Source organism: Haemaphysalis longicornis, unplaced genomic scaffold (assembly GCF_048455015.1).
Source record: "Haemaphysalis longicornis isolate Haplotype H1 unplaced genomic scaffold, Haemaphysalis longicornis Haplotype H1 scaffold_6, whole genome shotgun sequence".
Taxonomy (NCBI): domain Eukaryota; kingdom Metazoa; phylum Arthropoda; class Arachnida; order Ixodida; family Ixodidae; genus Haemaphysalis; species Haemaphysalis longicornis.
The window spans coordinates 27,035,143-27,054,014 of NW_027526407.1; positions in this window are offsets into that span (position 1 = coordinate 27,035,143).

The following is an 18,872-nucleotide window of genomic DNA, read 5'->3' on the forward strand; positions in this document are numbered from 1 at the left end:
CTTCACCGAACGATTCGCTGACAACCCGTTCGGTTTCACTCGCACGGTTTGCAAGTGCCTCGGGTTTCAATCGGATTTAAGCAATGCTCCGGCGCGTGTAATCCAGTGTCTAATGTTGATGCGTTTAATGGTGCCATACCGACGAAATATAAATAGCAATGTTCATATCGGTGCAAATAAACATTCAAATGCTCCTGCGAAGGCACATTTTACTTTCGTGTTTTACCGATTCCTATCAAAGAAGGATCAAATACATTTTTTGGGTATGTTGAGTATTTTTTTGTTGATTACGGTTATGTTAATTATGGTTTACTTATGTTTTTGACAAGTGTCGCACTGCCGGCGCTGCTGCCATTGTATTGGACACTCTGACAAGCTGGATCCACAGCTTTTTAGCTCCAGTCCCCTAATCCCAAAGGAAAATAAAGCATTTAATTGAATATTTCCCCACTCCATACAATCCTACTCGTTCCCCTTCCCTTCACCCCCAGCCACTGGACTGCTCCTCGTCTTGTTCTTCCTGCTCTCTTCCCCTCACTAATTCTACGCACATTCTTCCCACGTTATAGGCTCCCCAGTTTAAGTAACCCATCGTGAACCAGCAAGATTTCTGGTTGAGACTGACAAACCAACACTTTCGCGTTTATTTAGCCTAGGAAAGAGTAGTGTGATTAATATAGTAGCGTGAAAAGTATTCTGCAAATTTTATACAACTCAGATACGTAACGTTACAAATTACTTGATTATCCCTATCTCCGCCCCGGCGCAAACGAGGACAAATATAAAACGCCCTGATTTGAGACCCTTGTGAAATGTATGCAAACACGTAATCAATAATAAAAGCGGCCGCTGTGTGGTCTTTTCTAGAAACGGATTTTAGACCAGCAATTCGTCTGTAAAAGCACCGAGAGCTCATGGGAGAGGATTCAAGAACACTTACCTCGACAAATTTCGTGATGCAGTGGCAGGTGGGATTTTCAACGAGTTCTTCTTTTGGTATTCGAAACTGAAAGCAAGAAGGCATGCCGCGGTTGCTTTGTGAAGGAAAAAAAACGATACAATTGTGCGCCTAAATTGACCATCAACATCTGACATTGGTGGAAGTCAATTTTTCTCGTACTAAACAATCATAGAATATGCCCCTGCAAGGTGGCGTTCTTTTTAACGAGAATGTCAAAGCATGCTTTCAAAACTTGCATTGCGTAGGACATACTGATCACCGTTTTGCAGTAGTGACGTGATCATAAACACAGGATTAAGATGTCGCAGGTTTAGGCGGAACTCCAAATTTACTCTTTTTCTTCCGCTTTGCTGGAATCACCGCGACGCTTACTCGCATCCCAAGGAGCCATGTTGCAACGCATGCACTCAAACGGGCCATGAAGACAAAATACAACATTGTTCAGTTTGGAATAACTGGCCTTTTGCTACTCTCAGCTCCATTACAGCCAGGAAAGACGTTTCTTTAAACAAGAAAACGCCAAAGAAGTGTTGAGGAACTAAAATTTCGCGTTGCAGTGACGTGTAATGGGCCCGAGTGACGTAACACATTGGGTCAGTGTGTTAATTGCACGTTAGCACCTCAACGATGCGACCGAACGGACACCCCACTGCTACGATCGCCCAGTCATGTTTCTTGGCCTCGGTGGATTTGGTCGGCCAATCACACAAACAAGCGTCCGTGACGTCATCGAGGAATCTCCAGAAAGTGGCAGGTGCGATAGTCGCCACTGCTCCGTCTGTTTTGCTTAATATCTATATTATTTGTGTGCAGTTCGCGATAACGTGGGTACCATTCGAGACAAAGCGGTTTTTCGTCTTCATGCCCTTTGAAGCATCAGTCGGCAGAGCGTCGTTCTGCAGCGATGTCAGCTCGAGAGGGAACGTAAGGCCAGGGAGCAGCTGTGACATGCGTGATCTGACGAGGTATAACTACGATGATTTGGAACGATAGCCCCGCAACAGGCGACCTCTGGGAGAAAGGGTTCCTTTATACGCGAGACATTCGCGTTCTTCACGTGGCATCTCTTTCAGGTAGCCTATACAACTTTGCATGCCAATTCATTATTGAGGGCCAGTGGTTAATTGAACAGTGAAGCATAGCTAAAAACAGCGCAATAAGGACTGGACGAAAGCTGATGTCCTGTGTATCCTTTGCTGCCCTCACTAAGATGCACGCTAACGTGCCGAAATTAGCGACAGGGGACAGCCCGTTGTGTCACGCAGCTGCAGCAAGTGCCGTCAGCACGCCTGCGCCGACGGGAGGCGGGCTATGGAGGCGGCTGCACGCTCGTTTAAATAAAGGGCCCTTTCCTTCCCTTGGCACTCGGCGCGTCGTTGTCACATGAACTTCGTGAAAAGAAGCAACTGGTCAAAACGGGACTGCATACTCTTCAGCATCCACCACCCCCATTTTTTTAACCCTGCACCTGCTTCTGGAGATCTCAACGGTCTGCACCACAAGTCGTGCCGCAGTGGCGTTGCGGCCGTTCAGGTGTATCCACATGGAGGCGCAAATCCATCCATTAATTTCCTCCCTTCGCCGCACGTGACTGGCCTTCGTGCGTCCATTACAAGGCTCCGTGTACAACCATGAACGGCAGCAGCGCGGCGGCGATGGGAACAGACGGCTCCCTACTGCGCGAACGCCGCCGCACTTGGGGCGTGCTGTCGATCGCACGTTTCCTAATGCCGGTCAGTGGCCGTGTCGGTGTTTTGGGAGCAGCCACCGAAGGCCAGCCAAGGATTCGGGCCCGGAGTGCGCACCGCATCGCTCATCGCGGGTAAAAGTGAGCCACCAAAATTCACGCCTCCGTGCACAGGGCTCCGGGTCAAGGGTGTTGGCTCGATCCCGCCTTCTAGTGTAAAACAAAAAAAGGGGGGGAGGAGGGAGGGGACAACCGCCCTTCCCGGCCGCGTATTCCCAAACCATATCCCGTAGGGGCCCAGGACGACCACACCCACTTCAACGGCGACGTCACAGCGTGACGTCACTTTCTCTTCGTGCGCGACTTCATGCGACGTGGGCTTTTTCTTTTTCTCTCCTTTTGGGCGGCGGCCGATGGTTTCGCTCCGTGCGCGAGGCTGGGGCTGAGGCGCTGGGGAGCTTACGCACATTTAGTAGAAGTTAAAGGCCCAACAACATGCAGCTTACTTTCGGCGTTTTCTCGCGTGGCGACGCGAGCTGACACGCGAGCAACGCTGATGTCTACGCTCGCCAGATACCGCGGCGTCGACGCAGCGCGAGAAAGCAGCGGAAAGCTGGCAGCAGCGGTCGGCTTTCACGTCCTTCTCGTGCTTTGGGGTCATTCCTTTCAGCAGAAGAGAATCAATTTCTTTTTAAATTGCGGTTATCGGCTGCCTTGAGGCAAATTGCAAGCTATTTCTGTTCGAAAGCGCTCATTCATTTGTGGCTTGTTTGGTTTTCATCGGGGAGAACGGGTATTTGCGATAGCTTTTTTTGAGTTAAATAAGGGAGCTCTGGCTACGTTGCTTGTAGTATTAGCATGATGGGGCTTGGCTGCAAGATTGGTGCGCGACGACCAAGCCTTATCAACGCCAAAATGCTAGCGGCGCATGCCATTCCATTTGTTGCTACTGTGGCTTGCGTAGGGGAGACCGAGGTTTTGCGATAGCTTATCTTGACACAAATAAGGGGGCTGTGGTTACATCGCTTGTAGTAATACCATAACTGCCCTCGGATCCAAGATGGGTGCATAAGAAAGAAGCGTTACCACGGCTAAAATCTCTCAAACATTACCAAAGCAAATCTCGACAATATTTGTTGGCAGCCTCTGTTAGGGTACCAAATTCTTGGGACCCGCATCTTGTCCTGGTGTGGTCGAGCGGTTGCGCGCGTCTGTGCTGGCGTTTTGTTTTGAAATTGCATGGTGGGAATCTTGGCGAAACCTTGTTTTTTTTTTTTTTTTTTTTTTTGCAATAAGGGTTTCATCGGCTTTTCTTTTTTTTTTCAAGCTAAAACAAAAGGGGCCGAGTGCCTTGCCGTTTAACCCACAAGTAACGTTCGATGGTACCCTCAGTATCGAGGCAGCCCCGAAATTTGCTTTGCTCACACTTTGAATACCCATGAAGCTGCAGTCGGTACATAACATCAAGGTTAAATCAAGTACCAAGTAAAGTTGTGCTAAGTACGTCTTCGTTCATCATCCTACCTTACTTTGTTCAGATTTGACGGTAATGACACAATTATAAAAACGAATCAACACGCTCGCTGATGTTAAAGGGACACTGAAGTGATATGTAAACATTGCGGGATTATTAGCGCAAATTGTAGTCCGGAGTCCCCAGGCCATTTTTCGACCACTCTTGGCGCGTTTACGCTATTTTATTTAGCAGAAAAATTAATTCGAAAATGCTGTCCTCCTCTCTTTACGCTCGCCCATTTTCTGTGGCGTTTTCGTGTGACGTCGCGAGGAGCCGAGCTCGCAATTGGCTGCGCTACTGCACGGCTTCCCGGCCTTCAGACAGAGTCAGTGGAGTCAGTCGGCCCAGCGTTTCGTCCGCCGGCAGCCGACGGGTCGTCGCAATTCGTTCTCTCAGTTGAAACGAAGCCAGTACGCGTTTGTGAATGGAAGAATGGGCCTTTCTTTACTTGGTTAGTTTGTACACTGTATCTAGCTCCAAGTCAAGGTCGCTTCACACAAGCGCTGCACAAGCGCACATGCGACGCTTCGCTGACTGGTACGCAGTAGGAAAATATAAGGCCTCTTGGAGGCGGGAGAAGAGTCAGCGAAGTCAATATAGGTACTAAGGAAATAAAATCAACTGATATTTTTACCGTACAGGGTGCGGGAAGCACTTTTTTGCGCTGGGCGAACAAGCACAGCGGCCAGCAGCACGACTACGCATCTGCGAACGCTTTTCCGTCTAAGAAATGCAATTGCTAGACGCGAGATATTGTGGAAACTTGGGGGATGTTTACTGCACGAGAGCAAAACAACAAATATTCACCTAAGCTGCTTGGAACGCTAAAAATAAATAAAAGTGTAAACTGGTTATACATTATATACCTTATATTTCCAAGGTCGGCAGCGCTCGCCCTGTGGCCGAGTGGTTTTGGAGCACTAGGTATGTCATCGCAAGTATTTTGCAAGTCACGAGTTCGAATCCCCGCGGGTATGTGCTTTATTTATTTATTTTTTCAGTTAACTATTTCGTTTTTGGCCGATGTTTTTTATACTTGATTCACCTTTTTTTGGGCCGCCACGTTCATTGCTCCACGAACTAGTTCACAGAACGCGCGCAGGCTGGCACTGGCGCGCTAGCGAGTTCTCGTTGGCGTGCTGTTGCCATAAGTACCGACTGCTTGCGGGCAGTGGGCACAGGCCAGAATCAACAGACCCTTGGCCTGGTGCGAACACGCTTTTTACGATACAGGCATGAGTGAGGCAAGCTCCAGATGTGGGGGAAAAGCTCCTGGCATTTGAGTGTCTGCGGGGACGCGGAGGGCGAATTCATGCACTGCGTGGGCCTCGGCTAGTAAATGCTACGATTCCAAGCCGTCCTGGGAGGCTTATCTTGTGCATTTTACAGCCGACAACACGGCAGAAGCGCGGTACGATGATTACTGAGATATTGAGAATGCCCATCCAACAACGCCATCGGTTGTGTTTTACAGAACCGAAACCGAAACTTGTTTGATTGCTAATCTCGGGTATCGTCCAATCACGGTGCCCCCTCCTCCCAACGTCACAGCCTTAGTTGGTGCGGCCGCCGCAAACCGCGCATGGTAGTTTTTCTTCTTTCGCGCTTTGTAAAAAAATTACCGATTTGTCAACCCGATAAACGATGAAAAGTGTGCTAATTTGAGCCAGTCTACGCAGTGCAAGCAAAAACGGGAGCTTGACAAATTCACTTCAGTGTCCCTTTAACAGCAGATGAGCGACCGACGTACGCGTGTGCTTTCGACCGATTGGGAGCAAACGTTCTGCGCTTCGGTTCGGAATCCAAAAGACCACCCCAGATCAAAAAAACATTTTCGTCTTCACTGTAATTATCGAGAGTGTTCGCTTTCAGGAACGTAAACAATGACCACATGTACGTGAAAAAGCGTCCGCCTGCGCGCGCACTTAGAGCACCGCGCCCAGCGCTAGCTTAACTAGGAACAGGATGGAAAACGAGCGTCTGCATGCTCGCAAGAGAGTGCGGAGAGTGAGAAGCGAGAACAGGTACGCGAAGGTATACTTCATAGAGTTAATACTACTGACTGTATACTTCGTGCTTGAAGCTTCCCAGCCCGTACGTCATGCTCGCGCACGGAGCGAAACCATCGACCGCCGCGAAGCAGCGCGACCACAAAAGACCAAAACAATTTTTTTTCTTTACTTTAATGAGAGTGCTTTCCGGAACGTATAGGTACGAAAAGGTTAAAGTGCTAACCACATGGACACGAAATCACGCGTCGCACGAGCGTCGGCGTCGTTCGGCGGCAACGCGCCGACACGGGCACTTTCAATCGCGATTGAAGTGAATCGCGATCGAGGTATCGAACGCGCTCGACGCACTGCCGCTGCTACACGGCACGTTTCAATCGCGATCGAAAAGTTGCACCGGTTGCATTCGTGTGCGCCGGACGGCGCCAAATGGCCTGCTTTCAGCTGCTTTCTCGCGCTGCGTCGACGCCGATATCTGGATAGACATTCGGCGTTGCTCGCGCGTCCGCTCGCGTCGCCACGCAAGAAAACGCCGAAAGTAGGCTGCATGTGGTTGGGCCTTCAACTTCTACTAAATGTGCGTCAGCTCCCCAGCGCCGCAGCCCCAGCTTCGCGCACGGAGCGAAGCCATCGGCCGCCGCCCAAAACGAGAAAAAAAAAATTCACGTCGCATGAAGTCGCACTCGAAGAGAAAGTGACGTCACGCTGTGACGTCGCTGTTTGAAGGGGGTGTGGTCGGCCTGGGCCCCTACGGGATATGGTTTGGGAATACGCTCCCCTCCGTTTTTGGTGCGATTAGACAAGTGATCACTGCCTAAATAAACTGGTGGGAGTGGTCCAATCAAAGCGCCAGGCTCAATATAGGACTGAGTCATTTTGCCAGAACGCGTCCAGTCTAACTTCATATTCGCACCTTGTTTCTTTTCTTCTAACTGGTTACTGGCACAACATAACTATCCTCTAAGTTCCACCGATGCGGTAAATTCGAGAATCATTTCCTTAGTGTGATTTTATTCCTGACGTCGATCGTATCACCCTTGTGAAAGCGGTCGCAAGTGCATTTGTAGTGCCTCGCAAAAGCTACGATTACTCTTTCCCAAGGGAACAAATGATAGCCTTCGCTTTTTCTGCGTCGTCTCATAATGGAGGGGCATGGTAACATTTCAGCGTTTCTCAGTTCTCACAATCCATCGGCGCTGTTCCTCGCCATTAATTACACTGAACGCCAAAGCACAAGACGACAATTAAATTTCAGGCAAACGCTGGAAAATGCCTCGCATCAGATACGCAACTCCCGAAGTAGTTTCTGCGCGATTTCTCGCTCTCACTTCCCCACCCGATCTAGCTGCTGACAGCAGCGGCGACATCGTTCAACAACGGGTATACTCTATCGCTTCCGTCACTGCTTTGTTTACGTACCTTTTGCATGCCGCTGAAAAGTATCACCCCTGTACAGCTGTTTAGAAAGCATTCTGTGCCGAAGTAAATGTCGAAGAATACCATGTATTCTGAAACAGAGAGCAAGGGAATGCGTTTTAGGGCCAGCAGCGCGGAAAGATCCTTCTGCCAAGTCTTATTTGACGCGTGCCGAGCACTGTCCGGTCCTTCACCGCAAACTATACTTATATAGGCCCCGCGCAGCGAGCGAGGCGTTAAATTGTGGCGATTGTCCAATGACGTAGGCGGGAACCGCCGTTTTCGCACGACCTGAAACCCTTGGACGCTTTCGAACCGTAGTATTCTTGATCACCGAGTAAGCACGCTGTGACCGCTCTTTCCAGCCCCTACAGGTGGCGCTGCGGAAAACGGCAATGGCGGACGAGACGGTGATCGGGCCCCCTTAGCAACGTGCGTGCCAGCATCAGTGGCTGCCTGAATCCCATAGTTCCGCTTGAAACAACTACTTTCTTAAAATATAAACGCAAGTGTACGTTGCGGACTGCGAGACAACATTCGATTCATTTGAGGGTGTCCTCGCCTCATAGGGCAACACCCTGCCACAGAATGTGCAGCGCTAAGTTTTGGGACATTATTGCGGTGTACGCCAACTCAGTGTACGCCTTACATTAGGCGTGTTCATTTTTTCCCCGTCTGCATACTGTGCATACTAAGCAAAAGCTCATGCACACCATCCGCGGGCGATGTGTGCGTATTGCGGTGTTTTGCTTGGGTGTAGTAAAACCTAGTTATGATTTTGGGCAGTAAAACCGCAAAGACGAGGCTCTCATTACGTCGTATCAAGTGGTACACAAACGAACGTGTTAGCATTAGATGAAACAAAATTACAAGCCTACGTATTTACGCGTGCATGTAGCATACACTGGCGTGTGATATTGAAGTGTACATGAAAATATAGGTAGTACTTTACAGGTGCCCTTTTGGCTTGTGACAATTGATTTAGGAGAAATCTCCTGGCTGAAATTACGTTATGTTGATTTGAATGCGGGTAAGATTTTTAAGTGCGTGAATGCATAAAACCAAAACAAAAGCGGAGGCTACCGAATGCATGCAAGAGCTCGCATTTAAACTACCAGACCCAAAGTTATTGCTAAAGCATTTCTCTTGAAAATAACTATTTATTCTCTCATTAGTCGATAAACACATTTCACATTTGCTTCTAGCCTTCGCGTGCAAAAATTTTTCATTTGTTTCCTTATTGAAAATAAAAGCAAGCGGACTGGACAGCCTCTGCTGCTTATATGTTTCACATATGTTATATGTCTGCTGCTTATATGTTTGCTTATATGTTTGAGAGCAGTGGAATTGATCATTTATTTCCTTATTGAAAATAAAAGCAAGCGGACTGGACAGCCTCTGCTGCTTATATGTTTCACATATGTTATATGTCTGCTGCTTATATGTTTGCTTATATGTTTGAGAGCAGTGGAATTGAGCCAATTAATAACACATAAGCGAACATAGGTTGGCACATTATGCGGCAGGGAATGTAACCAAGAAAGACGGTCACAAGGTTATACAAAAAGCCTACAAGATCGGCGCCATCACAGCAAAGAACTATTAAATGCGGCAGCCGTAATCCAGTGAAGGATAATTTAAGCACCACGGACACACGGGTGGGTCCAAAGACTCGTTTTTCTCCTCAGCAGACACCGATGAGGCCCATAACTCTTTCATTTACCCGCAGCTCCTATAGCTTCAAAAAAGTTGAGAAAATATGAGCGCTCGTTCAGCCTATATTTTCGGATTATTTATGCGGTATTGTCGGTTGATATCCTTGCAATTACTGTTTTCAGGCCGCATAGATGCCGCCGGCCGCCTCCGCCGGAGCGACAGGCCTGCCGATCACCGTCTCCCGGCTTCGGACAAATTCCGCGCGGCGTCACTAGCGTCGCTGGAAAGAGCGAATAAGTGCTATAGGGAGGCTCTCGACGCCGCATTTGCGAAAATGCACTGCACGAGAACTCCCCCGACCAGATTGGACACGGCGGGGCTGTGGTCGAGACTGCTAAGCGGTGTCTGAGCTACAGCGAACATTCTCGTTCACTGTATCTGGGAGTGGCGCGTTGCCTCGGACGGCGCGGCCGCTAGGCTAACGCGCTGCACGTTGGGAAACGAGCGCGTACTAGAGTGGTCGATGTAGCTCAGACGGATGCCAATCATGACTTTCACTATTGGCGGGGGAAAAAAGGGTACGGCAAAGTCTTAAGCAACTGGCATGGCGGATCGCGAACGCTTTTCCGCATTACGCCATAGCTTTTCATCGTACAGGCGCGCGCAGAATTAAACGGCACCGGTGGCCGAATTGCAGCGCTACAGTCCAGTGGTTCTCAGCCATGAGTGAGCCGGGAACCCCTTTTGGGCTGGCGAAAGAGATGGGGCGACCCACGATGAACTGTATGTTGATGGGCGCCATAAACAATTTGCACAAGAAACTTACGTGGCCCATAACCTTATTCAATGGCCGCCTTTCGTGTGTGTGCGCGTGCGTGTGCGTGCGTGCATGCGTGCGTGCATGCGTGCTTTCGCTGTCATTGCTGGCATGTTGTGCAACGAGCAGATGTTAAAATATATGTGCTACGCGGAGAAACTAAACCTGCATGTCTCGCGGCGAAGCCACCTTTTCGCATTGCCAGCAATTTCTGGCAAAATGGAGGAAAGAATGGCGGGGGGAAGGGGGGTGGGGGGTGGCTTCGCGGACCCCTCAAATGCTCTCGCGGGCCCCCCGGGGTCTGCGGAACCCCTGCTCCAGGCCATACGGTGGCGTTGGTTATGCGGTCGCGCTCCAACGGCGGTTGGAATCGGGGAAACTACGCGCGCTCGGAAACGTCCCTCGTGGCGCTCCGTGAAGCGCAACTGCGAAAGTCCTGTGCACAGGCGGCATAGCGTGGCCTGCAAATCCGGAATCTCGGGGGGTGCATTTGAGATACAAGACATTGTAAGGCGACAACAAAATATCTGACTAACACAGAAAGCACGTCCGCAGTGGGAATCGCTAGGCCTCCAAAAAAGCACCCCTGCTTCTAAGGCTGTTCTTCTATTTGATGTTGCCTTCTCACTCCCAAGCTGTCAGTTTATTTCAGGACTGTTCTGATGAAACGGAAATACACGCCGCCCGTGCCGGGGGAAAATGCTCTGTCGTATAAATGTCGGTGTCGCCCTACAATGTCTTGTATCTCAAAGGCAGCCCCCGAGATTCCGGATTTGCAGCCCATGCATGCTATGCCGCCTGTGCACAGGACTTCGACAGTAGCACTTCACGGAGCGCAACGAGGGACGTCCGAGAGCGCGTAGTTTCCTCGATTCCAACCGCCGCTGCGGATTCAGTCGGCCCTGATGGCTGCGAGCGCCACCGCATAACCAACACCACTGTATGACCTAGCGCTGCCATTCGGAAACTGTTACGCCCAGACTGACACGCCAGCAAAGCGGTGATTAAACATATCAGATAGGGAGGCGCGAATGCGCCCCCGGAACGCTGCTCCTTGCTTCCCGTCGCCGCTCCCAGGCAGCGCAGCTATACTCCCGTGCTCCGTTAACTTCTGCACGGACCTGCACGTTCTTTTGCACCGTCACAGACGCAAAAAAACACATTCGAGAACGTTCCCGTATACCGACGTTAAAACATTCTCTTCCTGGTGGCTCCCCGCTTCCGTGCGATTCATTGCCAAGGTTTCTGTGAGTTGAGCGTGCACGAAATTAACTGTGAACGTTAGAACTTGCCAAACCCGCCGCGGTGGTTCAGTGGCTAAGGCGTTGTGTTGCTGAGAACGAGGACGCGGGTTGGATTCCCCGCCGTGGCGGCCGCTTTTCTGATGGAGGCGAAAAGCAAAAACGCCCGTGTGTGCGAGATTTCAGGTGGTCAAAATTAATCCGGAGCCCTGCACTACGGCGTGCCTCATCGCCTGCAATGCTTCGGCGCGTTAAACCCTACAATCAATAACATAGAACTTGCCAAATTTGTGCTCACCTCGGATTCCCCCATACTTGGTCCTGTAGCCAAGGATGATGTAATAACAGCATAATAATGCTTCTGCTAGCTGAAAAGATATAATAAATGCACGAATTATTTCTTGCCAACTTTTTTAATGGATGCCTACATTATGTATACGCAGAGCATGAACATAAGTCTTACACTCGCTCCCATATCCGCACCTGCTAAAGCCTTAGCCAGAATCGTCTGCGCTAGACGCTAACAACTCGCCAAGTGTTACTAGGACAACGAACAACGATAGAAAAACTTGCCCGCCGAAAGTTAACGTCAGCGCACGAACAAACGGAAGTGATCCGAACAAATAATGCGCGCGTTTAGCCCGAGTACACAGAACATTTTTCGCAAATGTGCGTATGAACGACGGGTACAAACGTGGGTGCCTTTATTTAGTGTAAGGAAGCAAGAACGCCGAACTGGTCTTTAAGCGCTGTGCGTTCAAATGCTTTCGCGCAGGGTGAACAGAATTACTGGGTGCTGACTTCAAATTGTTCCCACTTTATTACACAACGTTCACAGCTATGTAAGCAAAGAACAGCAGTGGCTGCACAGAAAGACCCATGTCGCACGGATGCGTGACTAGGTTGAAGACACCGACGCAGCCGACACGCATGCAGTCTGAATAAACGCCTCAGATGAACTATTTTCTGTGCAAGTACAGGCCGTATGTTCGCGTTTGTGTCCCTGAGCGAAACGGCAATCAAGATCTGCTCGAAGGTCTGCGATGCAATGGGCCAGTAGCAATACTCACGCCCGCAGGTCAAGCGGCTGCTCAGATTCATGCCCATACAATACACAGCACAAAGCGATAACATGGCCAAGTGCACTAATGAAAGCAAAGAAGGAGTCGCAGCAAGGTCCCGAGTTTAGTCTTTTGTATGGCATCATCAGCAATCCTAAAATGAGCGTGCCGAAATCCCTATGTGAGCTCTTCTGAGTGATCCCTGCTACCTGCATTTCGGCTCGCCGGGAATCGCACCCCCCAAGTGTCATCGCTCAGAGTGGGCGCCACTGATCTAACGCTGAGCGTCCACTTACGGAATAGACGACGGCGATCTTCTTGAGGTCCTTGTCACTGACCATGCTCCATGCAGCAGCCGGTGCTTCTTCTTCTTCTTTCGGCGGGGATCACGCGCGCCACGTCTGCTTCTTCATTTCGCATGCAGCGACGCAAGGGAATTGCGACAACAGTGCGCAACAATTTTTCCGAGAAGGCAGTGCCATCGGACGGCACTCTAGACACTGCGTTCCGAGAATGTGGCAGTACCATTTTTAGAAACTGTAATAATAAGTTGCGGGGAGGATGGCTGCCAATAACCGCAGCGGAACGCGGCTGCGGGATAAACCGGCTCAGATGCAGAAGGGCCCATTCGTGAGGCTCAGTGACCGCGTCCACGTGGGTCCATGCCGAAAGACCGCCCTGTCATGGGCAACCGTGGCTGAAACAGCCCCCAATCCCTGAAGCGGATTCCGTTTTCGAGCGAGCCCTGATTGGCTGACAGCAGGCGATCAGATGTGGCGCAAAACCTCATTGGACAGAGGCCGCGCATGTGCAACTACGTCACGACTGAAACGGACGCGAAATGGAAATTTTCGAAATGGACACAACTGAGCATTCTGCCCCTGCCCATAGCGAGGCGGCGGGACGATAGCGACGGTCCTGGACAGGGTTGCCAGGTCAGGCGATTTGTCGCCAAATGGGCGACTTTTCAAGACTCGTGGCGACGTAAATTTCTGTGTGGCGATTTGGCTACTTCCTGGCTCCTTCCGTGCCCTTCCACAAAGGGGCCCTAATGACCTTTCAGTTCATGACAGTCGTTGAGACAAACCGAACAGAACAGAACAAACCTTTAAGTAGAAGACGGTTATCTGGCAATCTAGAATAGGTCCCAGCAAATCACTCACTCAACACCGCCGTACATGGATACTTACCTGCACAGATCGAAATGTGCCTTGCTCTTTTTAATATCCTGCACCTGGGGCCGTATTCAGCTGGGCGTCCGACGCGCCCTTCCAGCCAATAATACTTTTTCAGTTTCGGAAGCAGATACAGAAGCAACACTCAGAAGCGTCACTTTTTAGCGCCGACATCGGATCCATATTTCCCCGCGCGGTCAAAGAGCTAAGGAAAACGCGCAAGGTATGTGGACTTCATTTTCTCGAAAAGGACGTTGCGAAGAAGTATAGGTATCATTAACGTAAAGTCGCCGAGATCGACCGGGCTCACATTGAAGGAAGGTGCAGTTTCCGTTAACTTTCCCAACTTTCCTAGCCACTTAATTTGCTGCGGAAGCAGACTCGGCAGCGATCTCCGAAAAAGAGAAAGGCAGCGTCTGCGCTCAAGCTAGGTGATTAGAAAAGGAGAGCACTTGCCCATGGAGCGACAAGAGGAGTTGTCCAACTATGAGGCGCCTGTTCCCCTGCAGTGCACCGATTTTGCTCAGATGGTCGAGAATAGTGCGGTAATACGGCTCCCAGCCAACTTTATAACGGCAGCACTCGAAAAAGAACCGAGGCATGCAGCGGCGGCAAATTGTTTTTTACGCGGCCGGAATGAGAGCGGGGGCGTTGTTGTGAGGCACGATACCACCTATGTTGTCCACGAAACGGAAAGCTGCTCCAACAGTCGTGTGAGGAAATATCATTCGTGATGCAATAAATTTGCGCAATTGGCATGGCAAGATACTTTGTGTGCACGCTTGACAGCCACTGCTACGCGAACGTTCATTTAAAACACTGTCGTTCTTGATATTTAAGCCACCGCTTCAAATCCCCGGGCGTATGTACACGACTCCTTGCATAATACCGCCCGTTTCAAATATATCTCGAACTGCAACGGCCGCAAAAAAATGATGAAACATCCGCGAACAGTTATTTCTTTTGCAGTACGCACCCATAAGTGGTGAGGACCGGAGATGCCGAGCGGAACCGGCTCCCCGCTAGCAGACGACGCTCGCTTTCGTAGCGCAACTCGCAACCGCAGCGCCGCGGTGGCGAGAGTCGCGGCCGGCCGCCTTCTCTCCATGGCCGCGGCGGGGAGATGCGGAACTGAAAAAGTATCTAAAAAACTCCCCCCCCCCCTCCCCGAAGGGGATCGTGCGGAAATGCGAATGCATTGGGTGCACCGATGAGTGCGCTGCGAGTAATTATTATTAATGGCGTAATTAATGAAGAGAGACGAGAGTGTGAACGTAACCATTTATTCATTCATCAGCACCTGTTTGTGTTATCGTTGTACCTGACGGCCACAATCACCGCCTTGTGGTCGCTAGACTTCACCGACTTCCATCGCTATCAAGGCGCTAGTCGGCAAGCAGTCACGGAGAGAGGCGCGCGCTCCACTGCATTTATATATATTTTTCCGAGCGCAGCGAGCGGAGAGAGAGTACGCGGAGAGGAGAAAGAGACCCGCGCAACACGGCGCGCCCCGCGCGCGAGCTCTCTCCGCCGAGCTCCGCGACGCGAGCGCCCTCACACGCCCGAGCGCGCTCCTCCTCTCCCCTTGCCCTCCGCTACTCCCGCCCGAGCTACCACGCGCCATTGCTGTTGCTAGGCGCACGCCGGCCAACGCACGACAACCCCCGGCATTCGCATTTAAAACGTTGCTTCCGGCGGGGTTGTTTTCCGGTGAGGTATCACGATTTGCTCGGAGCGGTAAAGGTCAGTCGGCCAGGCCTGCATCACCCGGCTACATTTGTGCTATATTTTGGTGACGTCACGTAGCCAAACGGCTCCTCCGAAGCATAGAGAAATAATTTCTTTCTCTATGGAGGGGGAGGGGTGAAATCCGGCGCGGTTGAGAGCACACTCGACATGGGGACCCGTGCTGAGCGACGGCGACTTTAAGCGCCGTTTCCGTGTCAACAAGGACACGGCGCGCATGCTGTGCGACGCACTCGGCGAGTACGTTAGGCCTCGAGGTGCGACGCACACAGGCGGTGTGCGTGCTTGGCGTAACGAGTGCCTTGGATCTCCGTGACGCCTTCGCATGCATTGAGCATCCGCTGAGCTCTAGTTGAGAGAGTGGGGCTGTCGACGGAAGCGTAGGTGATGTGCGCGCTGAGGTTCTTCGCTACCGGCAGCTTTCAACAGATTGTCGGTAGCGATGATACTCCGGCATGTCGCAGCCGTCGGTCAGCCGCATTCACGCGGATGCCAAGGCGCTGAAATTGGAAGCCCTTATCGGCCATCGAGGTGCAGCGAAGTGTCCACAGATACGAAGGTGCTGTGCGTGCTGTGTCCTTCGTCGCAACTGACAGTTTACAAAGCGTTTTCTGCCACCATGAAACACTGCCGCACCCCGCCGCCAGTCGCAGCGTTCCCACTGTGGTGTCGGCACTGACGGAGCTCCTACACACGAGGGGTTTCTATACCCCGGCGACGTAAGCACGCTGGTAAGTACTACTTGGCTACGTTTGTTACGGAAGCAAAAAAGGATGTAGCCCCATTGTTTTGCGTCGAAGGGAAAAGGGCAGCGATGTCTGAAAAGCAGTCACTGAAATGCGTTTGTTTTGAGCGGTGTGGTGTGGTGGCAGTGATATCCCATAAATTTTGCAATTGTGGATGATCAAATAGTGTGTCAAAAAAAAAACTAAACAGATGCGTGTAAATAATATTTTAACACTATGGCCTATGTCCGCTTAAGTGAATTAATATTGAAAAGGTATGTCAGTAAATGTAGCTAAAATGAACACGTTCAGAGGTATCGCAATAGGGTGGCGTCTTGAAAGAAAAAAGCTTATAAAGAAAGATAAAAAGGTGTATCGTGTTGGGCGTGTAACTGACTTCATAACGAACCGTGTAATATATGCGTAAAGTATACCGCCCACGCCCCGCCCCCATCGTGTGTCAACTGCTTCGGCGCCTTTTCACTTCGGCTGACATGTTCCCCCTCCTTGACACGTAGTGAAAAGGTGAGAAGTTCAGCTTGTCGGCTCGTTTTAGGGGTTTATCGATTTCGAAATGCGGGGTGGGGAGGGGGGGTTGTGTTCAGCAGCTGTACCGCATAGATGGGTGGGGGGCCCTTATCAATAGTTGTAAGTCCCCAATTTTCCTCTCAGGTCGCCTGCATGCTCTACTTCCCCTGCTACGGGAAACAACGAAGATTAAAGAAAAGGCACATGCATACAACATGGTGACGTCGTTCGTCGTTGCATGCAGTTGCGGAATGAATCAGTTCCAAGTAAGCCAGTTCTTTGTATTCTTGCTCTTGTTTATTACCTGTTCCTTTCTTCAAACTTTGTACTTGTTTAATGCTTTAGTACATATTTGTGTTATGTATTTCTTTCAGTTGTGCGACACCACTATGAATGCCCTGGCCCTGACTGCCGACTACAGTGCCTTTCTGTGACAGGCTGTTCAGCTGTTGCCCGCCCTCTTGTCGACGTGTAAAGCCTGGCGAGTTCTTGGGTTGATGGTGGCCACCTGCTCGAGTCGTGGCTCATGACACCCACTGCTTGTCATTCAGACCCCAGACACCTGAAGAAAACGTACAATGCCGCACATGCTTCGGAGTAGTCGGTCGTGAAGTGCAACATTGCAGTTCTCAAGAGCTGTTTTCCTTGCCTGCAATAGCCCCAGTTCTTCACAGGCCTCTTCTGGCAGCCAACATTGCCAGAGTGTGTTGTGTGGTGCCAACATCTGCCTGTTGGAACGACTGACGACAACAGCAGCAGCAAGTGGACGAGGGCAGTGATACAGACAACGCGGCTGAGGAGGTGCCTGCTCCCGACGCGTTGATTCTTGCTCCTGAAGGACAGGCAGGTGCAGAGCAAGGCAACCAACGCATCTTCAGGCAGCTTGGTGGCACTGAATATGTAATTTTTAACTTTCATTTCTGATTGTGTGTGTTGTGCGGTGTTTGTTTTGTCAGGAGAAAGTTGTTTTGTGGTTGTTTCAAGCAGCATATACTATGCCCTGACGCGGCATTGTTTGCTGTAGAGAAGCTTCTTGTCGTTTTGTGTTTGACATTTTTGTGTGAGGGTATAACAGAGAAAATTGCTTTGCTTTCGGCCACGATATATACGTCCTGAAAGGGTGTTGCTTGATCTGGGATAGCCAGTGACTGCTTTCATGGGTAGTCAGGCCTTGTAAATATAGAGACCGGTCAAGATTGTCTTCATAAAATTCTGTTTATTACTCTGGAACCATTATTTTGCTGTGAAGCAAAGAATGATGATGCTTATACCACACAAAAAAATAATAGGTATATGGCAGACTCATCTGAACACATTTAGTTCACCACTGTCAACTGATATTATGACCTAGCATAACCATTGTATGGTGACCCTGTTTCGCAATCTCTGACAGATTATTTTACTTAAAAGAGTATTCAAGTATATATATGTATATCCACTGTTGATGCAAAACAATAAACATACTTCAAATGTGAGAGGATGTCTCGTATTAACACAGAGTTCACTGTCATGGCCAACTAATTTATTCTGACATTCTCATAAGTGGTGTTGCAACCGTGTCATCCCAGCGCTGACACCAGTTGTTGCGACCGGGCGGGGGCACCCGATCCGTTCTCCGTGGCCTCCAACATACGATGGGTAGCGTGTATGGTGCGAGCGGCCAGCCGGTGTTGCAGTCGTGAAGAAGTCCAGAGCAGTAGGGTAACGTAACTGTTTACTTCATAGCGAGAGGTGAGCCGAAGCCACAAAAAAACATACAATGCCCCGACGGGCGAGGTTACAATACAGGACAGGAGCAGAGCGACCGCATGGATTCGCTGCTCAGACAGGAATTATTTTCAGCGTTTGTGCTGCTTCTTTTATACCCAAAAAACGCCCCCAAGAGTAACACGCCACGAAATCACAGACACACACACACGTGTCCATAGTTCGCGAGTCATGGCTTCGCCCCCCGTGGCGTCCGAGAGAGGGGAGAGAGTGTCCTTGAAAGGTGCCGGGGTCGCGCTATCAACTCTGATCGTGCCGATAGCGAAACGTCTGAGCCGGGAAGGTCAAGGCGACGCGCAGGTGCCTGAAGGGTGTGGCGCTGGCAGCTTCCGGAATCACGTTGCCAAGCGAGGTGACTGACCCGGCATGTCGAGACACGAAAGTACGATTCACCGACACGTGGGCGCACATGGTCGATTCCCACGTGGTCGCTGATGCGGAAAAACACGTGTTGCTGGCCGATTCGTAACAGCTTCTCCGCCGGGGGTCCGAGATCCCGATGGATAAGGGTCTTCAACCGTTGTCCGGAGGGATACTTTCGCAGTGAAGTGCTCAGCAGACGCTCGA